We start from the raw sequence: 23,492 nt of genomic DNA, 5'->3' as shown, positions 1-23,492 counted from the left end.
AAATTCATTTCAATGAATTTACTCCTACGCAGTACATTGAGTCTGACATATTTCATATCTGAGGTATACCATGGTTAATCCCAATCGATACCTTGTGTTTCTGCTGAATAAGCTGGAGATCATTTGAATCTGCCTTCTCTAGTGCCATTGATGGTGATATCCAGTCCGTATTTGCCCTGACATGATCAATACTGAATATACTTTCTCCCTCCTCAGCATGAATGTCTCCTGTGAAGAGAACCTATCTCTAACGACTAGCTCCCGGCAATAATGGATGACAATAAATGCTATTGCAGCTTCAGTGTGACAAGTTATACACATCGGATTCACTCTCCTTGTGCCAGAGAAATTGGTGTAGAGTTGGTTGTGCAGCTACACTTGATCGCTTTTTGGAAATTGTAACACACCTGGATGACTCATGACCTTGACACAATTAAAAGTAGCGGCAAACTGCTTTACTGAGACACTTGCCCTCTGCTGATAATGTGCTAAGTTGCCATGTTGGGTTAGGTCAAGTGGATTCAGCCCTTTTGAGTAGAATTCTTCTCCTTTGGGAAACCCTAGGAGACCCTCCAATTTCAAGCAATTAACTACAATTCACTAAGAAACCTTGGTTTAAATTCTAGGTCGAGGTACACATGCATTGAGCAAATATTTAGGGCATTTATCCATAAAAGGGAATAAAGAAACGACAAACACATGAAATATAGCAAGGATGGGAAATAGAAACACATACATATATCCTAGCTGACATTTTGATGTAACACGACGTGCTGGGATCGAGCGGCTCGTGTTTACACCACAAGGAGTGGAGGGCAGACCAGCGGTGCGGCAGCACGGGGCGGACGCTTCGGCAACAGTGACTGGGTGGGCCAGGCTACGTTCTGCTTCTGGGCGACAAAGACAGACGTCGGCGGTGCGGAGCAGCGGCTGTATATCCTACTGCGGCATGTACTTTCGCGGCGGTAAACTAGCGGCGGCATGTAACAACTCCCTTGTAACGACTCTAGGAGACTGTAGTGACGGGCATAGGACAGCGTAACGGCGCAGTGGCATAGGGCGGCTGCATCTAGATACTATCGGCCTTCAGCGACGATAATGTCCGACGTCACTTTGATGACGACGAAGGCTGTAAACTAACTACTAACTGACGGAGGTAGGCATCGATGACGAACGGCAGCGGTTCATCGCGCGGCGGCATGTACTTCGTGGCAATGAACCGGCGGCGGCGGGTCATCCGGCGAGTGCTCTCCTCAAATACTCTAAAGAATGCTAGGCGCGCACCTAGCGCGTGTAGAAATGGTGGCGCTAGTAGGCGTGGATACGGGCTCGCAAGCAAGCATGATATTGAGGACGGCGGCAGTGCCGTCAATCCAGGCGGCTTAGGGCAGCCGAAGATGGCCGAGGTGGCCGAGCCAAGGACGGCCCCGGCGGCCAAGGACGACCAGGGGTGGCTGTATGTGGCCGGATGAGGCCGGAGGCGTCCATAGACGGTTGGCAGTGGCTGACGCAACCGGAGGTGGTGGTCACGGTTGGGTGACCCGTGACGGTCGGGAGGCGGCCGGAAGTGGGGGCCAGATCGGGCCGAGGCTGACCGGAGGCAGTCGGAGCCCGCCGGAGGTCGGAGGGACTGGAGGCTGTCGGAGGGCCGGAGGTGGCCTGGTCATTTGGAGGCGGCTGGAGAAAGCTGATGAGGCCGGTAGATGGCGACGGACAGGGCCGAGGCGGACGGAGGCTGCCGGGGCGGCTAGGAAACCGATGGCGGCCGTGGGCGGTCGGGCGGTCGAGGGCGGTAGGCCAGCTGTATTGGCCGTGATGGCTGTGGAGGCCGTGACTGGCCGACGTGGCCAAGCTGGTCAGGCGGCAGAGGGACGGCCAGAACTGGCTGTAGGCCAGTCGGAGGCGACAAAGGCGTCCGCGGTGACCCGACGCGGGCGAGCTGGCCCCTGGCGGCAGGTAGAGGGCCAGGAGGGCCGGAGATGTTGACGAGGGCATCCGAAGGCGACCTCAGGCAGCCAGAACGCGGCCGGAGGGAGGCCATAAGCGGCCAAGACTGGTCAGATATGGCCAACACAGCAAGGGTTTGCCCATGAGGGTGTCCGAGGGGCCTCATAGCAGCCGCCGCGGCCGGAGGCGGCCGAAGGTATTCTGAGGTGGCCGAGGGTCAGTGGCGACCGGAAGGCAAGCGGAGAGGGGGGCCGGAAGCGAACAAAGCTGCCAGAATCGTCAAGGAGGACAACCGAGGGGGTCCCATAGCCACCGAGGCGGCGGAGATGGCAGCACCCGCGACGGCGGTGTTGGTGGTCTGGTGAAGTTGACGGGGAAGAAACCCTAGCGAACCTTCTTGAGGGCATTTCCGTATATCTCTCAAACTTCTCAAAAAAACTAAAAAAAATACTTTTAAAACGCCTAAAAATTCAAAAGGACTACCTTTTCAAATCATTTTCACTTGGCTGACTTCTCTTACAAGGGGCACCCTCCCCCTCTAATAGGGGAAATTAAGGGCCCCAATCTAGGGAAAAAGAAAAAAAAGGTACATACACGCCATGCGTGCAACAACAGACAAACAGAAAAAAAACAGAAAGATATGTCCTTAAGGCTGGATGGTCCCCATCACACTCTAGCATTAAGGATGTAATCAAGATGGAACAGGATGCCATGTTTGGTGAATTTAATGGTGGCGTATACAAATCCGGGTGTTGTTGGAGAGAGTTTATGTGTGTGAGGGAGAGAATAAATGAAGGCTAGACAGAGAGATAAACAAATAACAAACGAAATTGGTGTTTCTAGATTTAATTGATGACATTGTAAAGTTCTGGATCCTGGCTATATGTTTCAGAATGACAAACTGTCCAGGAAGACGATAAAAGGTGAAAAGTTAGATTGAACGAGCTTACCTCATTGTATCACTACTTAACACCTATGATGGTGTCCTTTTTTTGTCACCAGACAAATATATCTGGCACATTGCTGTCGCAATCTGACATGCTCTAAATAGGATGGATAAAACAAATGATGTATTAAGGCTGCCACAATCACACAATTAAAATATATGATATAAAGACAAGGAGTGATTAAATGGAGACCCTATCTTCTTATGGTTTCCTAAATTGAAGTAATCTATAACGGATTGTCATGATTGCATAATTTCCTGCCCAGATCCACACCCTTCCATCAACTGTCAAATCCAAATTAGAAGCATCTCCATATCAGTGGAGCCTCTTCTTGACCCTTGGACCTTGCCTACTTCTGTTTGGGTTTTCCTCCATGGCCTTGCACATGCAGGAGTTATATCTCTCCTCTATTTATCATAAAAAGTATTTAATTACCTAAATCAATTTCAGTAAAAATTGAATAATAATGTACTAAATAGTCCACTTTGAGTCAAGAATTTAAATCATATTTGTCTTAACTATCAATGAACACAATAATTTTTACTTAGTAAATAATTCTTGATTTTCAAGTTGTAACCATAAAGAAAATGGATAAAACTCGAGTATGAAGAAAAAACATAAAAAATCAACCATAAAAAAAATACAAAATTATTACTGTTAATTCGATAGTATCACCTGAGCCAACAATCTGTGGTGATACCATGTATACTAATGCATTTTCATGATATTCAATATGGTTTAGTGCATTGAATTTATATAAATGATACAGTTGTCCTTTAATACCTTAATTTTTCATAAAATATAGAAATTAAATTGTGTATTACTTAGTGATCTGGAGGTAGGTTAAATAAGCAACATATGACTTAGAAGGAATTTCTAGAAATTTCTAAAATCTAATTGATGTTTCTCCTATACTTCAATATTTTTAGGATCTTTGAATGCAGTATGAAAAGACATAAGAAAGAAAATAAAGGAAACAATGAGAAGGCATAGTGAGATGCCCGCATGAGGTCACTTGACCATCCAAGATAACCACCAGACTGAGAGTGGGTAAAATAATGAAAACGGGACCAGCATAAATGGAACCATGCACTTGATAGAAAAAATGGGCCCACATCTAAGTCTGTGTAGGAACACATTCATGTTATTTGGTGCAACAAATGAGTATAATTAACAATATATAGCTTCAATATTTTTCCTATACTTCAATATTGTAGGATCTTGGAATGCAGTATCAAAAGACACAAGAAAGAAAGAAAACGAAACAATGAGAAGGCATAGTGAGATGCCCGCGTGAGGTCACTTGACCATCCAAGATAACCACCAGAATGAGTGTCTAAAATAGTGAAAATGGGACCAGCATAAGTAATCCCATGCACATGATGGAAAAAATGGGCACACATCTAAATCTGTGTAGGAACACATTCATGTTATTTGGTGAAACAAATGAGTATAATTAACAATGTATAGATTTACTTATTTTATATGTATAATTATAATCTTCTGAAATGGGACTAAGTCCCACTATCTTAGCATGCAATGTGGACTGTGCCTGGCAAATCAAGAAAGACTGAGCCAAGTGGGCCAAAAGGAAATCAATTAAAATCTGCACATTATGTATATTTTTATAACCCTTCTTGATATCTTTTAGACAAAATAATTTGTACTTAAATATGTGTGAACATTTTCAGGATTTAAATGAGACAATTTCCAATGAGCAAAAGATTTTCTAGGAGCTAATTTATTGGGTAAATGGGCTTAAGTGGGTCAAATGTTATTTTGGGCTTTCAAAGGAGAAATACAAGGAGTTTGGGCCATTACTTGAACTGCCCATTTAGCCCTTAGATATTTCGTAAAAGAGGATAAATGAAATTAAGAGGGAGAATCTTTGAAATCAATGAGAAAAGGCAAAATACCATGGAAATATAAGTTCTTAGTTATCAAGCAACAATGACGTGGAAAGAGAATATTTTAGTAATCAAGTAAAAATTGCATGAAAATACAGAGGGTTATTTTAGTTACAATTGGTATCTATATTTATTTCTGTTTTAACCTCATTCTATATGTGTTCTAGTAAATGTTGGCCGTTGGGATTTTTCTAAAGTTTTCATTCAATCTTTTTCTTGGTTCCATTTAAGGATCCATTCAGATATTCATTAATGTTATAGGAACTTAGATCAATATTTCCCTTTTCTTTTTCATCCATTTCCCCATTCATTCCCATCCTTTCCTCCACCATTTCTTTACTTTCTCAATCTTATCTTTTTCCAGACCTCTTTCTATCTATAAACCTTAATCAATATCTCTAGTTTATTACCCAGCCGAAAGACAAGTGCACATGAATCAATAGGCAAAGATTTTGCATTTTCTTGGATTTTAATGACATGGCTTCAAGTCATGTTTAAAACACAAAAAATGAGGCAATCATGGGTGTAATTCAGGAAAATCAAAGGGACGTGTCCACAGTTTAATGAAGTATCCTTTGAGTGCATAAAAAATGAGGAATCTTTAAGAAATCTGATGTTTGTATGCCACACTGACAGGCCAAGATAAAGAGAGAAATAAAGGGCCTAGATTGCTCCACTCTTAAATGATGAATGTTTGATGATCCAAAAGGAATTTGAGGCTGCAAATTTATGGAAAGCTTCCTCTTTCTTCCCTCTATTCGTCCGCCATCTCATATCTATAAATAGACCCCCCCTCCTTGTAAAATAGATACCCTTGGAATATTTTACTGATTGCAATTAATGGAGTGTTTGCTCATTTAAAATCACGTTTGTGTTAGGACTAGTGTGCTAATTGTTTGGTCGGACCTATGGTTGGGTGCATGAATTTTTTTTCCACATATTGGAGATAGAAGAATCTAAATATCAGTTAAATATTCATCTCTAAACAAATCATATATAGTGTATCTTATGGGAAACATTTCCATCCTTGACTTGCTTCTAATGAGAGCTTCTTCAAGCTGTTTAATTGCCCGACCACAAGAAGTATGAATGTGATTAGAAGACTATTGGATCTCCTCTCCATCTAAAACTCTTGTTGATATCCTAACCACCAAGAATAATTTGGGAATGAGGGGAGAAAACAGAGAAAGAAGAAAGGGGTAACAGATTTGGCTGGCATGGACACCTAAAATAGGTGCCCCTTATAATTTTTTACAAAAATCCTGATTAATAAATTATATCTTCTAATGTTTTTAAATCATTTGTGTGTGACTCTCTGGGACTCAATCTGGTTAATAAATTTGAAGTTCCAATAATATTTATTGATTAATCTTATAAATGAAATTTATCAACATATAGATAAAATTAATCATGCAAAGGTTTAACCCAATCAACGGTTAAGAGTGGTCTTTAAACTCTCTTGGAACCTTGTGTATCATCAGTTAGCACATTTGTATAATCTTTTGACTGCGCAAGACTCACAAACAACTTAGGGCACAGTTAATGGTCGAACCCGTATTAATCATTAAATTAGTACTAATGCATAACATTGATAATTGGAGAGAACCTTCTCCAATATCCTCACTACTTTGTATATGGACTTATCTACATTATCTTCCTTGAGTCAATATCCTTCCACACTAGGGTGGATGATCCCGAATTCACCACTCAATCACCTTCATGCACTCCTTGTTAATCCACTCTGACTTATTTGAATCCCATGGTCAATACATCGTCATCCATCAGTGAGATAATTTTGGTGTATCAAGTCAGCGGATCACTTACAAAACTATGATATGAATCAACCTGATTGGTGTTTGTGTATAATATCATTCAGGGATCCAGACGGATCAATTTAATGAACTCTTTCTCTAAAGAAAATGCACCATCTTCATAGTGTCTCCACAAAAATGACCATATGATCAGATATAGTTATCATGGAAGTAGGATTAGATATTACTACTCTGTATAGATAATTAAATGTCTAATACAAATACCAATCCAATAATAATATTTAGAATACATGTTTAAATAATATTTTTCACTATTTTATGATTTAATAATAATTGAGTAGATAAGTGATTGTATTCATGGACTTGATTATAAACATCACATAGGAACAATAATGAATAAATGTCTCTTTTAATGAAGTAAAATAAAATATTGTGGTGTGATTCAATTGAGGGATACATAATTCTAACAAAATTTCCCACTTGGGCTAAAGAAAATCAACCTCACTAAACAATCCCATTGTTTCACAGTGATGATAAAAAACATCGTGAGCTAAGGGCTTCATTAGTGGGTCTGTTATATTGTCGCTTAATGGAACGTTTTCCATCACAATATATCCTCAAGCAGTGATATCCATAATCAAATTAAATCACCTCAGAATGGGCTTAGAATTTTGATGAGACTGCGGCTGTTTCACTTGTACTATTGCACCATTGTTCTCATAAAATGATGGAAACTCTTTGTGATTCAAAGAACAACGTGAAGCTGTGTGATGAATTTTTGAAGTAGACTGCATCCTTGCACGCTTCAATTTCTGCAATATATCCAACTTCTTGGATCAATGCCATGGTAGTGCTCTACTTGAAACTCTTCCAATATATCACAGTTCTGTTTAGTGTGAATAGGAATCCAAATGCCCATTTACTATTGTGTGGATCTGACTACAAACTTGAGTCGGTATTGCGCAGGAGTATCACCTCCTCTCATGCATAAGACAATAAATACTTAGTCCTTCTCAAGTACTTAAGTATACCTTTCACCTATACCTAGTCTTCCTCTCCTGTGTTTGCCTCAAATCTGCTTGTAACTATCACATCAAATGTGACATCAAGCCTGGTACATATCATTGCCAGCATGTGTGATTTCATAGCTAATGAACCATAAATTAGGGTTAAAAATGATGTTTAACTCTTCTGTTTTATAAAAAAATATTTATAATTTTCATTACGAGCATAGAGAGTATAAGGATCAAATCGACATAGAGCAAGTATTGAATAAGTCAATATTATACTTAATATCTATTTTTTAGATTTTTTTCATTTTTTATGAATGAAATCTAATTTAATGAAATCAAACTAATGAAAAATAATTAAAAGTAATTCTTTCAAGACCAAAAATTATTAATCCTATTTATTATAATTTATTCAAAATTTATGAGTTGGTAGTGATGGTCATGAGTGGAGTGAAATGGATTAAAGATATGTCATTACTGATTATTACATAGATGATTGAGGATATGTTTTGATGTGTAGCAGAGTAAATGCAAGTGATGATGATTTAACCATTTCCTGTGCGAGGGAGATGGAGGTAAATATGTGACGACAAGCAGTAGAGTTGTAGGTGCATGCATTATGGTGGAAACCTAGGCCATATGTGACAAGAACCAAGGAAAAAGGGATAGAGATATATGTGGGTTGTCAAGTCAATCACACATTCCATATCTCATTCCATGTTCATTAAGAGAATATATTCATTATGGTGGATGTGTTATGCTTATAATAATGCCCATGAATACGTGATCAAACTTAGTGAATTATGATGAGATCAACATACATAGATCGATGGTATTTAAACATGTGTTCCAAATATTCCTATTTGAAAGATACTTGAGATGGACATTAAAGTATCTTGGATAAAATTTCAGAATCTAGTCATTAGTTTGGAGATACTAAGAATAGATATTGGGTACTCTTTAGTGGAAAGAGTTCACTGAATTTATCCATAAGAATCCCTAAATGGTATGATGATATGATTTCGCGACGAGTATATGAACGCAAATGCAGGCGCAAGTACAGAGGAGAAGCCCAGACCGCTAACGAAGGAGTTGAAGAGTCTGCCAACTAGCGGGTTAAGGCAGACAGTGCTTAATCGTTACTCTACCCTCTCTCCTCCCTTGCCTCTGGCCCTCTCCCTCCTCTCCCTCCTCTGGTCATTCTCACCCTCCTCTCCAAACAGCCAATCAGTTTGATTCAAGTCACAGTAGTGTAAGTGGTTCTTAAACCTTACACACCAAAGACGTCTTGTGGATAGACAATTGTACTTGACTATGACCTACAAGTCTCTAATCATAGGATTCTAAATAGTCTTAGTTAGGGTGCACCAAAAAGTTTACAAAGACAATCGAGTGGTCAAGATGGGAGCACCCACCCTTGATATAAGAGGAAATAAGTTAGGGAAGATGATGCGATGTAGTCCTTAGCAAAGGTAGTGAAGTATCTGAGAAGAGTTCTCCAATGATTTTGAACACATTAGTGCTAACTGGGATGACCTATTCAGTTTGACAATTGACCACACCCGAAGTCATCCTAGGAGTATCGAGTGGATGAGGGACTATACGTACACAATAACTAATGACGAACAGGTTCCATGAGTGAGTCAATACATACTCCTTAGCATCTATAGAGATGAAGGAGTAGCTTGTTACCCACAGGTTCGAGACTCAACCTATTGATTGGGTTAAATCGATCTAATATTGATTAATCTCGATGATGATATAGTTAATTAATTTGGAATGCCAATAAAATTTATTGGGCCACCAGAGCCATTAACTACTAATACATGAACATTGATGGTCACATGCAAATGGTCATTTGGATGTCGAAAGACATAAAAATTGGGGGAGTTTCTATAAAAAAATACCCACTTAGGATGTACAAAATTCTCCCTTCTCCCCATATCTCTTCTCCATTCTTAATGTGACTAGGATGGAGTAATGATGATGAAAGAGGTTGAATGGAGGCCACGAAGGTGAAGGACAAGATTCACCAATAGTCGAGTGATACGTCTAGATGCTGCACATATAAGCAGCTTGACTCGCCATGCTCGAGAATGCAAGAAATTATGGATGCTATCTATGCACATGTGATTTGTTTCAATATTTTATAAATTCCATAGCAATTCTATTAGTAGTCTTCCACTGCACAGAATCCTTATGATTATCCAGATCAAGGCCTCTAGAACCCAACAAAAAAGACTAATGTATTAGTTGGAAAAAGACAAAGATCATATTAAGCTTTTTGTCATGTGCCCAATAGGGCAAGTAGTGTTTTTTCTTTGTGTGTCTTGATCTGAATTCAGCCCTTCCATACTTTTGTCTTTGAGTACAAGAATGAACCTAAAGGAGATTTTGAATGAGAAAATCACTACACTAAAGGTAATTAGGAATATAATCTAAGGGCATCTTTTAAAAAAGATCCTGGGTACTATTTAGATATATGATATAATGGATTCATAAAAGATAGAAAGATTGAGCTACCCTCAAATGTGCAGCCTAAATATTCTTCTAGATCATTAGATATCATTGCTTGAATTTTGAGCAAGCTAAGCCGACTGATTTTCGCTCTCCTTTGATTTGTGTGGTGAATTGACAGCATGGCACACATTCCTTTGAGCATAAAAAGCTAACAAATCATTGAAAATATTTAAATCAAAGTAAATTTTTTATGAATTATCAAATTAATTTAATTATGAATTTAATGTTATAAACTCGATAAAATAACAGAAAATCTAGAAATATCAGAAATCATTCTACAAGTAAAATATGAGTCTTTTGCCATCATATTTGTTTCTTCAAGAGCTTTAGGTGAGTGATCCTTAGAGATACTTGAAGTCCTTGTCTCATCAGTATGAGAGTTCTCTTGAGGTTATCCATGCAGAAGATTTTGATAATGGTGCCTTTGTACATGGATTGAGATAATTATAGCAACCTTCTTGATCTATCTATATATAAATATCCCAAATCCTTCATGAATAAGTTCTTGGGAAGCCATATCATTCCAAATGAGTATTATGTCATCCCATATAAAATCATGAAAGTGACTGCACTCCCACTAGTCTTCTTGTTCATCTTCATTCTTGATGAAGTCATAAGATCTAATAGCCTCATCAAATCTAAGATTCAATCTTCTCTAAGCTTGCTTTAGTACAAAAATGGATATTTTCTACTTACCTTATCTAGAAATGCCTTCAATGCATAATCCTCAGGTTGTATCATATACACCTCTTCCACAAAGTTTCCATTAACGACAATAGTCTTGACATCCATTTTCAATATCTCATAATAATTGTGTGCAGCTATGGTGAGAATGATTATGATTGTCTCAATCATGGAAACTGGTGAGGATGTTTCATCATAGTGAACTCTTTTCTTTTGACAATAACCTTTAGCAACACATATTGCCTTGTATCTATCAGCCTGTCCTTTTGCACCAATCTTTTTCGTAAAGGTTCACACACACCCAATAGAAACTATATGTTTGGCTGGGTCAACCAGGTACCATACTTAGTTTTGGTGCATGGACTGAATTTCAGAATCCATCACTTCTCGTCATTTTGCCTCCTGGATCTGATCAGGAGCTTTGATAATTTTTATAAATTTTTCTCTCCATCATTCCTAATCATGAAAAAATTGAAAAAATCAAATTTCTAATTATAATATGAAGAAAAATAAAAATGACATTCATGATCAAAATTCAAGAAATAATAATTTAAAGAATTTAAAATTATTTATAGAATATTAATGAACCTTAACAGAATTTTACTCTTAATTTTCTTAATTCAATAAATGTATAAATATATTTTATAATTTGTCAACCTCAAATTATTTAGAGAATATTTTTTCATAATTTATTTCATACTTTAAAATAGTTTATAGAATATTATTAAACCTAAACCTAGTTTTATTCTTAAGTTTTTAAATCAATAAATCCATAAATATATTTCATAATTTATTTACCAGAAATAAATTTATTTTGATTTATGTAACTCAACAGAAATTATTATATTTTTCTACAATCTGTTTTCCCCATAAATAATTTATTTATAATTAGTTAATTTAATAAATTACATTAACAAATTTAAATATATTGTATCTATATATACTTTAAAAAAATAGGGGTGATTTTCTGGTAATGCCATCCTTGTGTTTACAAGAGCAGAGTCTCATTTTGAATCCCGACTCCTGTATCCTAAAAGAATTAATTATCTTTACGGATACAATATGATCCAACATTAAATGTCATTCTGTGTGCACTCACTAGAAAGGGCGCAAAATTGGGGTGTTAAACATGAATTCACATGTCAATAAAAAATAAGACAGTGTCGCATTAATGATTCAAGAGTAATATAGTAGTGAGTCAAGGTCAAATCCATGGAGAAATAAGTGTTTTGAATAAAATCTACTTGTACGAGCAACACTTTCAGAGAATTGAATGACGAATTGGGTTGAGAAGTGTGAGTTGACGCTGGAAACACAAAGAGAGACTTTATATCTATCCAACGGATCTGAAATTACATATTTTGGATCTGGATCAGATGATAACTTGTGAAATCACAAATTTGGATTTGAATTTGGGGAAATCTTGATTGATTAAACCAAATTATACTATAAAATATTAAAATAAACCTAATTAACCTGGTCGTGCAATTTAGAAAGAAACAACTAACCTGGATGTGTGATTCGGCGGATTCAAGCGGGCTAGAATCAGTGTTATCCTCCTCGGAAAGCTCCTGGTTCAAGACATGTCTCTTGGTCGAGCCCCTTGCTGCTGACATCTTCCCGTGCCTCTCTAGATCCACTAAAGGAATGACTGAGAGATAGTCGGCGATATCTCCTCTCTCAAGAAATCCCAAAATCTCGAAGAATATTTTTTTCAAAGTAAATAAATTGATTTATTTATGTTGTTGGGTCCCTTGTTAAGGGTGATCGTGGTCTCTCATGGCTGTCCACTCGTGCCTAAGTGAGGGAGATCAACTAGGATGAGGCCATCGCCCAAGACAAAAAGGGGCATTCGAAGAAAGTGAGGAGAGAGTAAAAAAATTGGAGGAGAGAGATTAGGGTTTGGAGGAGACAAAGGCGATTGCATGTGCTGTTGTTGCCCGCGACTGGCATTACCATCATTGTGGCATCACCGCCTCCATTGTTACAATTGTTGCCTCTGCCATTGCAGCAGTCGCTGCGCAGTCGTAGCCTCCACTAATGGCGCTTGCTGCTCCACTCACGGCTACTTAAAAATTTATTATAATACCATTTAGAGATTTATACGGATCAATTCAATTAACTCTTTTCACTTAAGAGCACCCACTGTCTATCCTTAGTGCCTCCATATAAATTGCTACGAGAATGACCATACTCATCATATGAGTGAGTCTAGATAGTGTTATTCTATCCGAATACCTCGGTGTTATTCTTGCGTATCCATCAAATAGAAATATTTTGAACACATGCTTAAAGACTTGTGATCTCTGTATTACGATCTCATCATAATTCACTAATTCAGATCATGTTTTCATGGACTTCATTATAAGCATCACACATGCACTATAATAAATATGTTCTATTAGTGAACATGGAACGAGATATGGAAAGTGTGATTGGCTTGTCAGAGACATATATTTCCATTAGGAGCCCCATAAAGTGTGATTGGCTTGTCAAATTATAAACAGATTTGGTTCTAAATAAGTGAAACTGTAAAAGTCAAATAATAAAATATTTTATGTTCAACATTCCCCCTATAGTGTTAGTAATGTTAGTCAGTATTATGAGATAATTTAGTCCCAAGATCTATGTGTACATTTATGGATAAATTTTATGTTCTGAGTAAAAATAGCCTATATTAATCCTTGATCATTTATGATTATTATGTAGCATGGAATCATCTCCTAAATGTTGATGCCAAACGTCTCTAGAGACGTCGTCGGGACATTGTCGGACCATCACATCGTCTGATCGCGTATCGAGACAATGATCTAATACCAAGATGATGGCGGACGTTGTCGGGGATGTCGTCTAGTCAATTAGGGGGGGGTACCGAGACAATGCTCTGATACCAAGATGATTCTAGATGTTGTCGGGGATGTCGTACAGTGGGTATCGAGGTGATGCTCAGATACCAATATGATATCGGACGTCGCCGGTGATGTCATCTGACAGATAATTCCCTAAGGGGAATGAAAATATGTGATGCGATGAAAATATGTGATGGCATGAGCAAGACATCATCAACGGTGCAGCAGGCAGAGGTACCTTTTGCAAACCACGCGGATAGTTTGGCGCACATGGAGTGTGCGCGAAGACCGGTTGCGGTTACTGGTCGATGTGGCTCACGCGACGCAGGGGCTTTCACGGTTTCCGGTTTGACGCGGATTTGGTTTGCGTGGACCAGTTTTGGTGAGACTACCACGTGTGGTGGCCGGTGCAAGGATGGCGCTGCAGTCTGGAAGTGTTGCAGGTCAACCGGTGACCCCTTGATCGTATCAGCGACACGGCAGCACAAGTGGCGTCACAAGGTTCCACGCCGTGCGGACAACCACCCATTTGAACAACAACCTACTCAAGTAACGGTGCGTAGTTGTCGACGACAGACCCAACAGGTGGCGGTGTGGCTTCCCACCGAGCTACGTGTTCGGCAGGCACATGCAGCTGGCTTGTGCGTGCGGTGCAACATACCTCTTGTTCAGCTCCCATCGGTACGGCAACGCGAGAAGTCGATGTGGCTGACAAGCGGTGGGGACAAAGCGTGAAACTGTTGCCCGAAACCTGCTCGGCCGTACGTGAGCAATGGCGATGTAGCGGCTCCTAGGTCTTCCCTGTTCTTCTCTCTCCTTCCTCCTCTCCCCTTCCTCTTACGTTCGTGAGACCAAAAATAGAACAAAACTTCAACAATAAAACTCCTGGTCTGAGGGCTAGGGCACCATCGTGCCCCTTAGATAGGGGCACAATGGCCCTTACTAAGGGCAGAGGGGCCCATAGTAAGGGCTCAAGCGCCCTTACTAAAGGGGGGGAGGGGAGTCTTACACATAGGACCCCCCTTAATACAAAAATAAACATTGATGTTTTATTGACATGTATTCAACGACACAAAACAACATGGCATATGATGATATGAACATGAACACGACAAATGGATATAGACTCAACAAAAACAAACACACAAACACGGTAAAATGATGAATAAAATGAGCATGTGCCGATGAAAATCAAAACGTTCGAATGCACGTGCTTTCACCCAGGGTATTGAACCTGGGTTTTTTCACGTTTGCCTTAGCATGATGGTCGAGCTGGACACAAACCGGCAGGTTGTTGATGACGATGATGGCAGCTCCGAAGACGTCTCTGATGGAGTAAGCTGGCACGCTCCATCAGATGTAATTTTGAATATAAACTTTTTAGTTACTATTGACCATGTCTTATTAGCCTTTAAATACCGTTTAAAAAATATGGATGAAGACTCCACACAATGTTTGATAATTTCCATTAGCTTTCTTGTGTTTAGCTTCAGGGATAGGCGCACAATATTGACATGAGCAAACTGTGGGGCACTATGCAGAGGAGAAAGGGCTTGGAATTCTGAACAACCAACTCCTCCAAATTTTACCAGTCATAGGACCCTTGTCGAGACATGGGTACCCCACATAGGACTCCCATTCATTACCTTAATTTATTGCTTTAATACCATAAAATATGTTTGTTTCACGTTTTAAACATGTGGCAACCATGTACTAATTGTATATATCAACCAATCATCTAGCTTTCAACGGTATCTTGGTATCATTATCTTCATACTATTCTCATTTTAATGTTGAATCGATTTAATATATCCATTTGCCTGTTATCTTAAATTTATATTTTTATTGTGACTTTTACATGATTTACCTGCACAATATTTCATATCATGGAGTCATGTATTTAAGATTGTGCCTTCACAAGGCGGAATGATTTTTAATCAATAATTCTCTATTCTTCATCGTTCTATATTTTTAGGGTTGAATTGAAATAGGAAAAAGAAGAGAAGAGGAAAAAAAAGGATTTCAGCAGTTAATGGCCAAGCTAGCTAGCCACTAATGGTGAAGCCTGGGTTACCGATATCTGGATATTGAAACCGATACCCGGATATCAAAACCGGTACCCAGATATTATTTTCTGAATCCGTTGCAATCCCATATGGTAGATATTTAAAATATTTTAAGTTTTAAATTTGCTCCAGCCGTCTTTAATGTAAATCCTTCTTATGACTTGTGCGCGCCAACAAATGCTACTTCTGGAAAATATTAGAGATATGCCCCTGTGACTTAATATTATCAAAATTTGTATAAGGGAACTTTACAAAAATAAAAGTTCATACATGAAGCCCACATAAACAATTATTTTGATCCTTAACCGAGCAACATATAACCTATAGTTTTTATGGGGACTAACCGACTAAGGAATATGTAAAATATTTATCTCAAAATTTTAAAAGAAACTAGAAGCTTATTTGGTCCTTTAACATGGCTTATTGGTTTATATACTTAATATTTATATTATTGAATTAAGTGCAAATGTGAGTTATGTAAATTACTAATTGGGTAAGTGTGAACTTATAATGTTGGAAAATTCAAGAAATTTTTAGGAAATTGTTTCAAAATTTTAAACAAAATCGACCCCACTTTTTTGGTTCGTTCACATGGTTTATATAACTAATATTTCTATTAGTGAATTAAGTGCAAAGTTGAAATACTTAAATTCATAATTGGGTAAGTGTAAATTTATAATGTCATAAAATTCAATAATATTTTATGAAAATGTTGCATAGTTTTTAACAAAATTATCCCCCACTTTTTGGTGCTTTAAGATGGTTTATTTATCTAATATTTATATTATTGAATTAAGTGAAAATTTGAGATATGTATATTACTAATTGGGTAAGTGTAAATTTATAATGTCAGAAAATTCAAAAAAAAATTATCAAAATGTTAGAAAAATTTTAACTAAATTATAGCCCACTATCTATTGCTTTAACATGGTTTATTTACAAAATATTCATATTATTAAATTAAGTGCAAAGTTGAAATATGTAAGTTACTTATTTGGTTACGTGTAATTTTTTTATGTCAGAAAATTTTAAAAATTTTAATGAAATTGATGCAATATTTTTAACTAAATTATACCCCACTATTTGGTGCGTTTACATGGTTTATATACCCAATATTTATATTATTGAATTAAGTGAAAATGTGAGTTATGTAAATTCCTAATTGGGTAAGTATAAACTCATAATGTTGGAAAATTCAAGAAATTTTCAGCAAAATGTTTCAAAATTTTAAACAGAATCGACCTCACTTTTTTGGTTTGCTCACATGGTTTATATAACTAATATTTCTATTAGTGAATTATGTGCAAAGTTGAAATACTTAAATTACTTAAATTAAATTTATAATGTCAGAAAATTCAATAATATTTTATGAAAATGTTGCATAATATTTAACAAAATTATCCACCACTTTTTGGTGCTTTAAGATTGTTTATTTACCTAATATTTACATTTTTGAATGAAGTGCAAATTTGAAATCTGTAATTTACTTATTTGGTTAAGTGTAAGTTTTTTATGTTAAAAATTCAACAATTTTTTAGGAAAATGATACAAAATTTTAAATAAATTATACCCCACTATCTAGTGCTTTACCATGGCTATATACCTATATTATTAAATTAAGTGCAAATTTGAAATATGTAATTTACTTATTTGGTAGTGTAAATTTTTAATGTTGGAAAATTCAAGATTTTTTAAGGAAAATGATGCAAAATTTTAACAATATTATCCCCCACTCTTTGGTGTTTTAACATGGTTTACTTACATAATATTTATATTGTTGCAAAGTTTTTAACAAAAAGATGTAATCGTCAAAGTATGCCCTTCCCCTGAGAATTTCCCACGGCTCTGTCAGAGGTTTGGGCTTACTTGGTCATCGCCTGCATAGCGAAAGATAACAAATAAAAAACGATGATTACGTAAAATATGCATAAAATGTAGTCAATGTAGGAGATGTGTACCTCGAGCACATGCGACTACCCCATCTTGTCCATCCTCGTCGTCTGAATCCAACTCCACATCAGCGTACTATCGCTTGTTGTTCGCACGCAGCCAACACTTCACAATGATGAGTGTTTCGATGCTTATCGGTGACAAACGTGATATCTTGTACATGACAATAGTGTTGCCCACCGAGAACGTGCGCTCAGCAGGAGCGCTTGTTGTACATACGGACACCAGCTCCCTGGTAATGGAAGCAAGGGGAAGCGTTTTTCCCCTGTGCTGGCCCACCAAGATAGTAGGGTGAATACTCCCTCATTAGGCACGCGCTTTGTTAGGTATTGGTTGAACTCGTCCCAAGCCGACCTTGTTCACGCAGGTGCCGGTTGGACTTTTCTCATAATGTTCTATAGCTAAGAGTCCAACTCTTTACCTTTTGCGTGTCCATATTTAGCATGCCCACTCGCTCCAAGCCTCACCGAGTCACATGGTAACAAGGACCGTACATGTGCGATGGTTGTTTCTCTGACGCCCTAACGGTGCATTGACCCTTTGTGGAATAGATCCATCAATGTCACGCCAGTGATTGCCTCATTAGTCCAAAAGATTTCTGCATATTCTGCAAACTTGCGTTGCATCGCCTTACATGCTCGCGCCATGTTGGAACGATCTCCTACATGCAACCGTCATACGCATGTGAAGAAAGTGCCATCTTTGATTAGTTGGTCCACTTCCTCCTTGTGTTCTTTGAGGTCGTCTATGAGAAATAACACATCACATATGGCGGACGTCACTATCTTGCAAACATGATCGGTGGATACAGAAAACCGTCCAAGGATGCAAAAAAATTCTTTCACCAACTCTAACTCGTCCTTCGACATCTTTGTCATCTTCCCCTTTCGGCCAAAAGTCTTCGATACTTCATCAGTGACATCACATTTCTTCACGGCGGCGGATAACGTAGCGTAAGTGATGTTCCATCGGGTCGGACAGTCCAAGACGACCATGTTGGAGTGCTCGACTTCGGGGTTGTCTTCACATGCCTTTGCATACTCCTCTCTTTGTTGCGTAGAACTCGGAATACTGTGCACTAGTATCCGCACCTTCACAAATGCATCACCCAAACATAACAGCCGGCATGCTCCGTCATTGTCGTCAAATATTGAGAATATATCTCCAAGTTTGTTGTCCTCGTCGCTATCATACTGGTTTGTTGTCCTGGTCACATCACCTTCTTCGGGATCTACAATGTGGGCCGAAGGAATGCCGAAGCTTTTTATTACTGCTTGCACGTCAATGTTCAGAATGTGTGCAACGCATGGGACGTGCTCTCTGGCGCTAAACGTCGGGTTGACGCTCTTTATCTTTTTCGCCATTAATGAAAACATTCTTTTATTCGTCGAGGTATTGTCAATAGTCACGGCATAAATACCGATCACGTGTAAAATCACATGTTTAATTAGTAAGATAAGTTTGATGTTGAATGTTGACCTTTGGCCGCAGACAAAATTCTTCTAGGACCTGGACAACAATGGATGCCATGTTATCCCCATCGTGCTTGCGGACGATCTCTCGGATGGCAAGTACCTGCTCTCGGTACACCCATTTATCGTCCACCCAGTGAACGGTGATGCCTAGAAGTCCAGTACTCTTCTCCGCAGTCTACACGTCTATAGTGAGGGACACCCGGTCGACGTTCTCCTATAGCTTCTTGACATATTGTTTCATGCGTCCATGCATTTGGATGGTCCACTACTTCATCACCTTCGCACTAGGGGGATCCAAGTCGGGTTGTATCGCGTAGCGCCACAGCTCCTTGAACGTGACATTCTGAACAATGTTCAACGGTGAATCAATCATACATATAAACCGTGCAATGACATTCGTCGTCTCATCTAGTATATGCCCTCTAATCGGCTCTCATCAGCTTGGCTCTCCCTATTATTTGCTTTGCATTCTCACTGATATGCAAAGCTGATTAGGGTCTTCCAACACTACGCCCTTGAGCTCCGCATGACTTGCAAGAAGAGAAGCTTTGACATGTCTCCAAAATACATTGGTGCTCTTGTTGGCCTGTCGCTTTATCGCTTTTCTCTTATTCTGCAGGTTCATCTCCCGGCACAATAAGGATGCATAGTATCCATCATCAATGTATTCGAAGTAGTCAATGATGGCTAAACGGTTCAAACGAGGGTGAGTCTGTACGGCATACGTTCATGATAGTTAGCTCTTGACCCAGATCTGTCTTGGGTTGGGGCACTGCCTCCTGGTGGGTACATAGTTCTGAAAGCATAATTTGGTAAGCAATGATTTTTTATTACATCAACACAAGATGCTAAACTACGCTTAGAACTCTAAGGAAAGTAAGAAATACAATGAAGATAACACAATAAAGAAATTGATCACTATAAATAAAATGAAGAATCTATAAAAAGCTTCAAAAGCGGATCAACATTCTGGATTAATGTCCAAGAAGAAAGGTTATGCAATGATGAGAAGCGAATAGAGGAACTTAGAATAAATGAGCAAAAAGAACTTGGGAAGAATAGAGAAAATATCCCGACATTCTTAAATGAATTTTTCTTTGCTACGTAGCACAGCTAGTTAATAATAACAGCAACCAAGAAAGAAGCAAGGACTTCACTAAGAGAGAATGAGAGATGGATGAATCGAAAGAATAAGACTAAGAAAGAATGAGAAAGTGGGAGAGTGAGCGAGTGACAGAGAGAAGGAGAAATAATGACACTGAGATGGAATGAGAGAAAGGCAGAGTGACAGAGTGAGAGTGAGAATGAGAGAAATAATGAGAAAGAATCACACAGTGATAGAGAATGAGAGGGAGGGGGATTAAGAAAGAATAAGACTGAAATCACAAAGTGAGAGAGAATGAGAGAAGAGAGGGCGATTTAGGGATATAAAAAAAGAGAAAGAATCGGAGAGTGAGATGGAATGAGAGAAGAGGGGGAGAATTAGAGAAAGATTCCATTGAAATGGAATGAGAGAAAGGGATAGTGACAGAGTGAGAGGGAGGGTGAATGAGAGAAAAATTAGAGAAAAAATCAGAGAGTAAGAGAGAATGAGAGAAGAGAGGGAGATTTAGATATAAAAATATAAAAAGAATCGGAGAGTGAGAATCGGAAAGTGTCCAACCCCAGCCTTGATGCTTCCAGTGACACCAACACCAGTGCGGACACCATCGCGCGCGGCCCACATAGGCATGGCGCCCTAAGCTGAGCGTTGCATGCCCAACAATACTCGTGGGGGCATCACACACTTGACAATCATTTCGACTCTCTCTGTGCGCCAATACTTTTCTCCTTGTGGGAAGTCTCTCGTTGTGCGCCTCGCACGTGCACTGTGCGTAGCATGCTCATGCGCGCGGTGCTCAGCACCCTACACACGCCCACATGTTTCTCGGCCACACCTCTACCACCTAGTCTATGCGTCCAACACATGAGCACGACGCTTAGCGTGTGCACACTCTTGGTGGCCCATGCCCCAAACAGGCGCACGACCTGCCCTGATCCACCACACTTGTGCACGACGAACACGAGGACTCAAAATGGCGTTGGCTTTAAAGATCAAGGTCATGTGTCACCACCCATGATGCATGTGGTGTTCTCACTTAAGAACTTAATCCCCTATTTTGAGTCCACGTCCACAGACTCATCCTCATAATAAGCATGAAGGCCTCTGTGCAGAAAACACACCCTACTTTGGGACTTTATAACAAGCCATCAACTTATGAAAAGTGTGTACGTGCCATACTTTAAATATAAAAAGATATTCATTGGAGTATAAAAAATGTGTAGGTGTCTATTGAATATCTTCCCCATTCTTCAATTATCATCCTTTTCTATTGACATTACAACCTTAAGTATTCAATGTGATGTTAAAGGAAAATAATAATTCTTAAAAAGAAACTAAATAAAAATATACAAAAAACACGTACCTGAACAATTCTTGTGCTGAACAATTCTGAAAAATGTGTAGGTTTCTAGATATTTCAACTTCGTCCAATTCGTCCCGTCCAGGAATTTGTCCATTAAAGAAAAAATTCATCCACGTCCTGACTTTACCAATTTAGTCCCATCCAAAAAAAACTGTCTTGTCCCTCATCCCAGAGGAGAAAAAAATCACGCTTTAAAATTTTAATATACAATTTTTTTTTAAGGAAGTATAGAGAAATGAAACAGAGGAGATATGTACAGTTACTGGACAAATCGGGATGGAAATCCATTTCCACTAGACTGGACAATATTTTTGTCCTGGCAATATGACATTGGGAATGAATATTTCACATTAAATATAAAATTTAAACAGAATTACTCTCATTTCCTGCCCTTGGTTATGGAATTAGACTCAACACAGTGGGAATAATTATGCTAATGGAATAGAAGATCATACTTGGTTATCCTGTGAAATTTGGATCATGGGTGCAGATGAAATACTTTAGCAGAGAGTTAATTCGTTTAAGGGAATTTGCAATGCTTAAGTTCTGCTGCGGTCTTACTCATTTGCGTTATCTAATGAGAGAATGGACAGATTCTGACGTGAAATATGTCTTTTTATCATACATCAAATCAAATATTTTATTCAACTATTATAGAATATACAAAAATACAATAAAGGAAATAATATCAGTATTATCTAATCTTCTTACATTTCTTTTCGTGCCCAAGTAGCAATATATTTTATTTTGATACATAAAATACTTATACAGTTTAATACTTTTCCCGAGTCTTCGAGAATTCAGTGACGCGGTTATACAGTTTAATATATTTTAAGTTATCAAATTGTTTAATTTTCAATGAATTGTTCTCAGTGTCAGCTGAAAAAAAGGGAATGCGCTTTTGTTGATACAACAAATTCTAAGTTTATTCGCTATTAAGAAGACAGAATCAAGATGGGCATAAACCTTACCATGATCTTCGCATTGTGATACATCCAATGAGAATACGGATAGAGAAGTACCAGTAGAGTTATCATCAAGATTTGTTTCTCCATTTATTGATATTCAAACGAGAACAACGATTAAGTTCTGTATTTAAACACTTTCAAGACGTATCATGCAACTGAATGTACGTTCGAGCTGATTCGTGCTCAATGGGCAAGGGTTCTAAATTTCTACCTCCATTCATAATTCTAACCCTAATAAAGACTTCTAACTGGTTCTTATACCCACGATAGGTGAAATCTGTAGTTCTTTCGACGAAAACAAAAACGTAGAAACCTAAACAACATAATCGCCTCAGAGGTAGTGACAATCTTAGAACTCATCAGATGAAAATCTGGAAAAATGCATATAGATGCGAACTGCATCATCGGCGACTACTCAATGGATGAAACTGGCTCAAAAAAAGCGATATAGAAAGCCCACCAAATTGCAGAAACAAAAAGGCGAGGAAAGTTAAAAATTTAGAAGATTGAAACGAAAGGTGGGAATTCACGGTACATGCCTCAGACGAAGATTATTTCAGGACGGATTGAATCCGCCTCAAAGTATATTTAACACCATCACCGGCAAAGCAAGCATTCGTCAGCAACGAATCAAATAGATATCAGGAAAGAAGTGGATCTACCATGAGGGAGGACACGATTGGTAGTGATAAACAAAATTGTCCATTCAGGAACCCTAGTGAAGTATTTATAGGTGGAGATTTGAAAATGGGCTAAATGGGCTGATATGAACAGGGTTGCGGAATGCGGAGATTTGAATCGTCCGTAGTCTCCGGACGGGACCGACGGGACGAACGGGAAGTTGATTATGCTGTAAGTCATATAATTCTTTCGTCTTTAATAAGATATATGGATGTGTCTTCTGTTCTATCGAGTGATGTGCTATTTTGTTG

The 23,492-nt window shown here is 38.5% G+C and overlaps 1 long non-coding RNA gene across 1 annotated transcript; it reads right to left on the bottom strand.

The window, feature by feature from the left end:
- Window positions 1-17,382: 17,382 nt before the first annotated feature.
- LOC144704269 (uncharacterized) lies at window positions 17,383-23,243 on the bottom strand. Its single transcript, XR_013581781.1, has 3 exons — window positions 21,593-23,243; window positions 17,661-19,923; window positions 17,383-17,579 (listed from the first exon to the last, which is right to left on the bottom strand). It is a non-coding gene; the product is annotated as an uncharacterized LOC144704269 (long non-coding RNA).
- Between the last annotated feature and the right edge of the window lie 249 nt (window positions 23,244-23,492).

The sequence above is a fragment of the Wolffia australiana genome, chromosome 6 (genome assembly GCF_029677425.1).
Source record: "Wolffia australiana isolate 7733 chromosome 6, ASM2967742v1".
Lineage (NCBI taxonomy): Eukaryota > Viridiplantae > Streptophyta > Magnoliopsida > Alismatales > Araceae > Wolffia > Wolffia australiana.
The sequence above is the reverse complement of the archived record's forward strand: the minus strand, read 5'-3'. Positions and strand labels throughout refer to the sequence as shown.